This window comes from Micromys minutus (genome assembly GCF_963924665.1).
Source record: "Micromys minutus genome assembly, contig: SCAFFOLD_145, whole genome shotgun sequence".
Taxonomy (NCBI): Eukaryota; Metazoa; Chordata; class Mammalia; order Rodentia; family Muridae; genus Micromys; species Micromys minutus.
The window spans coordinates 631573-636642 of record NW_027667191.1 but is presented as its reverse complement, the minus strand read 5'-3'; the positions used below and the strand labels follow the sequence as shown (position 1 = coordinate 636642).

The 5070-nt window shown below is 40.3% G+C and overlaps 1 pseudogene across 1 annotated transcript; it reads right to left on the bottom strand.

Moving 5' to 3' along the window:
- Window positions 1–3037: 3037 nt before the first annotated feature.
- On the bottom strand, window positions 3038–3926 carry LOC308416207 (heterogeneous nuclear ribonucleoprotein H3-like; annotated as a pseudogene). The gene is made up of 2 exons: window positions 3814–3926; window positions 3038–3634 (listed from the first exon to the last, which is right to left on the bottom strand). The product of its transcript is annotated as a heterogeneous nuclear ribonucleoprotein H3-like (transcript).
- Window positions 3927–5070: the final 1144 nt, after the last annotated feature.

Genomic DNA, 5070 nt, shown 5'->3' with positions numbered 1-5070 from the left:
TCACAATCCAGTGGAGCCTTTGGACCACGGACCTGAACCAGATCCCCTGGTACTACTGGCACAGCCTTATCCCCAGCATAGCTCCAGCCATGTCAGCCTGCAGGGAGCATGCTCCAGCAGGACTGTTACTAAGCAAGGATGAGGAACCCAACCAGCCTTACCTCGGCCTGATACATTGAGAGACTGGAAACTACATAACACTGCAGGCATGCTGAGCTCACAGAGGCAAATTCAGGACACTGCTGTCTTTGCTGAGAGATATAGAACCTTGCTGGTACAGAGTTGCCGGGATCTCTGAGGCCAGGTTCAGATCCCAAGATAGTGGTCCCTTGGCACTGCAGAGAGACAAATGCCCCAGACAGACCAAGAAAGCACATACTCTATGCTCTCTCTGATCTTACTACCTTGCACAGTTCTCACCCTGGTGCCTGGGATTCAGTTCTCACCAGGCTCAGACCTGAGTCAGTGTAGCCACAGTCTATGTCTGGATAAAAAAGAAAAGATAACTAAATGTATTCCTAATGATCAAGAGTGAGAACTTCATGATGTCAGGGATTTTAAAGTATGACTTCCTATGAGAACATGTACTCCTCAAAAAACATTTGCGCTTAGCCTTGTACAAAGAAATATGGCTTGGATCTAGTATCTAAATTGGTTTAATTTTCTCTGGCAGTAAAATAACTGAAACAGGAAAAATCTCCAGCATTACAGGCAGCAGTGTTGTGGGGGTGTCCATGAAGGAAGATTCCTAGGACAGGGGTTTAAATCAATAGAATGACTTTATTAGCCAGCATGTAGTAATGCTGGGCATTATAAATCCCAAGTTTGCACCAAACCTATCTCAGGGTGAGTTTTAAGTAGAAGAGTCATCTTCTATGTTGACCTACTTCAAATGATAATAACAGTTCAAAGCTGAAGTACAATAGCCTCAAATGCTGATTAGTACATTTAGGAACCTTCTCAGAACTATGGACTTTGGTGGATTTTGATTTTGTTTTATTAATGGCAGATGGCAGTGTCTATGTTCTCCGTTTTAGAGTCTGAATGGTAGTTGTTTCATAGAAACAATTGGGCTAAGGTCTCAGTGCCTACTAAGATCTATGGCCCTGTTATATAACCCATTGGTCTTAGTTAATAATTTAAACCATGGACTCTGCCTGTTTTAAAGAGGTATAATTGGTTCTATGATGCATTTATTTAGTTGAACTGCTACCTAACTGGCCATATAGTTTAACATACAGCATCACATGTAAACCAATCAGAATTAAAAGCCCAGTAAGAGCAGATAGTGGAATAGTTAACCAAAGGTAACAGGAGAACAGTAACTAGTATCAATTCTTCAACATCCAACCATCCCTTCCTCTCTCCCTTATGCTCTCTGTTTCTATGTCTGTCTCTCTCTCTTTCCCTCTCTGTTTCTATCTCTGTCTCTCTCCCTCTAACTCTTTTTCTTTTCCTCCCTCTGCACTTCTCTGAAAGTAGACATCCTTTTTTCAAAGGAGGATCCATTTTCTAATGGTTCTACAACTGCATAATAACATTGCCAGCTTAGCATATATACTGCTCAAACATGAACTTTGGCAATTATTTTCACATTCAAAACATAAAAGCTAATTCTGGAACCAAATATTAGTGACCATGACATAATAAAACTGATTAGATGAATAAAAAGTCTATTTTCTTGCATAACAAGAGTCTTATAGGCATTTTTACCTACAACAAGAGAAAAAGAACAGTTATTAATAAGAGCATTTAAAATATATTAATAGTGAAAGCAGGTATCACAGTAGAAAAATCCTTCTTATAGACTTCAGATTGGACCTCATGAAAGGGTTACTCATCCATGGGTGAACACTAAGGTAGAATGAAAATGGGGACTATGAGCCTTCTTCAAGTTATGTGTACCTCAGGACAGATTACTTACAGTATCACCATGAAGTTCAGTGCTTCCTTTCTTTTTTTTTCCTGTGAGAACCTGTATTTTATTTTATTTTATTTATTTATTCATTTATTTTCTTTGCTTTTTTCCCTTACAACTTTATTTAAAATAAAATAAAAAAGAGATACATGTACAGGTTTTTAACAGCATTTTGGCGTAAATCTATGTGAATATATTTTGCCAGTTTTTCTTTTTTTTTTTTGGTGTGCTTGACCCACTTGTTAACAAACCTAACAGAACCCTATTCCTAATTCTGAGATAGCCTAACCTTAACCCTACCCCAATGGACACTTGGTAATAAATTGATAATTTACCAATTCCTATTAATTGTGTGTAAATCTTCTTAAGTAGCCAATCTGGATTCCAAGACTTTTAAAAAAGTATCCTTACATCAGCTCTTGTATCCACTAAACCTTCTATGTAAATACCATTCATTTGTACCATTAATTTGGGCCTCTGATTATTGACCATTGTTGGTCAGAACACACATTTTCCAGGACCCCCAAAATCCCCTGTCCTTTGTCTTGGAGCAGCTTTGCCCTTGATGTAAAGAAACAACATTTGAGCAATTCTATTACCAGTATCAATTCGCATCTCCCTTCTCACATATTCTTGCTGTCCCCATCTATGATGTCGAAACTGGACAATAAATCCGTTAGAAGGTGTCTAAGCATAACCAGCAATCTTGCCCCAGTTCTGATTCGAAATCATTAACTCTATTCTCAGGGTGCCTTCTTGAGCCATGGAGTATGGTTCCCTAGATTTTCTGTTTCCTAAAGGTCAGAATATATATTTTAAAGAGATTTCTAGATTTTTAATGTTATAGCTATTGGATTACATTTTCTTATTTTATATATTTTGGGAAAGAGCTTTCTTTCTTTTCTTTTTTTTTGAATATAAAATTTATTTTAAGACAAAGTATGCAACAAATAAAACCTACAGAAAACAGATTTTTCCCATCACAGTTTGTTTTACCAAATAATATTTTGAAAACACATTCCTTCAGTCATTATAAAGTTCTTGTAATACAAAAGAAATCTGTAAGAAAGTCTAGTAGAGCAGGTGTGTTAGGATGTGTACGTTGAGGTGGTGATGTCACTACATCCCACGCCATCCACCTCCACTCATTCCACCTTGCCCATAATAACCGCCACTGCCTCCACCACCACGACCATAGCCTCCCAAACCATCAGGAGCACCATAGCCTCCACTGTAGCTGTTTCCCATTCCCATTCTCCCGACAGATCCATACCCTCCTTGATTATCCATGCCATCTCTGCCATAGCCTCCCATTCCAGAACCTCCCATTCCAGAGCCACCTCCAGGGGTGGAATTCAAGAAGAGTGATGCTGCATGTTGTTTTTATCTTTAGACATGGCAGCCACTGCACTTCATGTGTCACAAACTCTACATCTGCCTCGCCTGTTGCTCTGCAATCGGCTCCAATATCAATATGAACTCGTATTGGATTGAGTGGTGAGAAGAAATTAGCAATATCGTTTTCAGTTGCACGAAAAGGTAGCCCCCTCATGTGCACAAAATGACCACCATGGAAACCTGAACTTGCATCACCAGCTACACCATATCCATGTCCTCCCATGCCTCTTCCATCTCTCATCCTGTCATCAAAGCCATCATTTCCATAGCCATAATTATTATAGCCACCGTAGTCATCAAAACCTCCATAGCCACCATCTTATCCATCACCTCCTCGTCGCATTCTGTCATACACACTTCCACGCCCAGCTCCATAATAACCCCCTCTTCCTCCTATTGGTCTATCATATGGTCCCGGTCGCTGTCCCAGCAATCTTCTTGGTGGATCATAAAATCCTTTGATTTCACTCCTGCTACTCCTGAAGATCTCAATATACCTTGAAAGAACTGAACTATTTCCTCTTTGCTGCAACCAAACGGCAGTCCACGAAGTCGCACTGTCCCATCACTAGCTTCATTTGTACCATTATGTTTCATAACCCCAATCCATTTCAATACCGCTTGATTTAAATGTCTGTGGGACGCTAGCAATGCAGACTCCGACGTTCGCGGGGGGTCTGGTCGCGGGCAGGGACGCTGGCTCGTCCAAGGCTTAGCACTCGCCACAAAGGTTTTTCCTTTTTCCCTATTCCCTCAACCATCTCCCGCGGAGGCAACCGCTCAGGGAACTGCGCAGCAGAGACACTGGCGAGAGGGGATGGGAGGGAGCGAGTGAGAAGGAGAGGGCGGGGCAGAGCGCCCTGGGAGCTTTCTTTCTATATACCTGTATGGTTTTACAAAGCCTCTCTTTTTCACTACCAACTTTGCAATGAAATCTTTTAATTTCTTGAAACTACGGTAGCCCAGACACAATATTCATAGAATTGTAAATTCTTATTTCTATCACAAAAGATAAACTCCCACATCGTTCCTTTCTTTAATACAACTAGACATTTACAGTACACATCTGTTAGCAAAGGTCAAGATAAATATGTGTTACTGGTCTATATTCATGTTAGCTAATACCTTCCCTACATTTCTTTCTCAGTTCCCAGACCCAGGACTGAGGACAGTGGGGATTGAATCCCATATTGATACCAAACACAAGTCTCAAAAAAAGGTAAAGGGGCAGGTAGTTGAAGAGCCTGGGGTTTCTATAAAAATCTTAATTTTAATGTATTTCTAATCTGGAGACAATCCCTTTGCCAGCATCTGTGGCTTTCACTTCTTTGACCTTGATATGGTGGATCCATGGTGTAATGCTAGCTACTTTCACAGCCATAGGAATAGAGAGAATCACTGTGCAGTTTTTTTTTTTTAACTTATTTGCTTCATTGTTCCTTCAGTTATACATCTGACCCAGACAGGATCACTATACTTGAACAAGAGAAACTTGATAGTGAACTCAGAACTTGGCTGGGTCTCTTGAATAGTCCAATAAATTGCTTCTTTTTTGAGGACTGCATGACCTTCATTCCTTGAGAAAGAAATCATTAGAGAATTCTGCCAACTGTTGGTATCTGAACCTGGGAAACAATGAGTAAGGTCTTTCAACCATAATGTCATAGGAAGACAATACCTCCCTACATGGGGTGTAGTGGGTCCAAAGCAAAGCAAAGGAACAAGGTCTATGTACCCTTTGCTGGACTCTAATG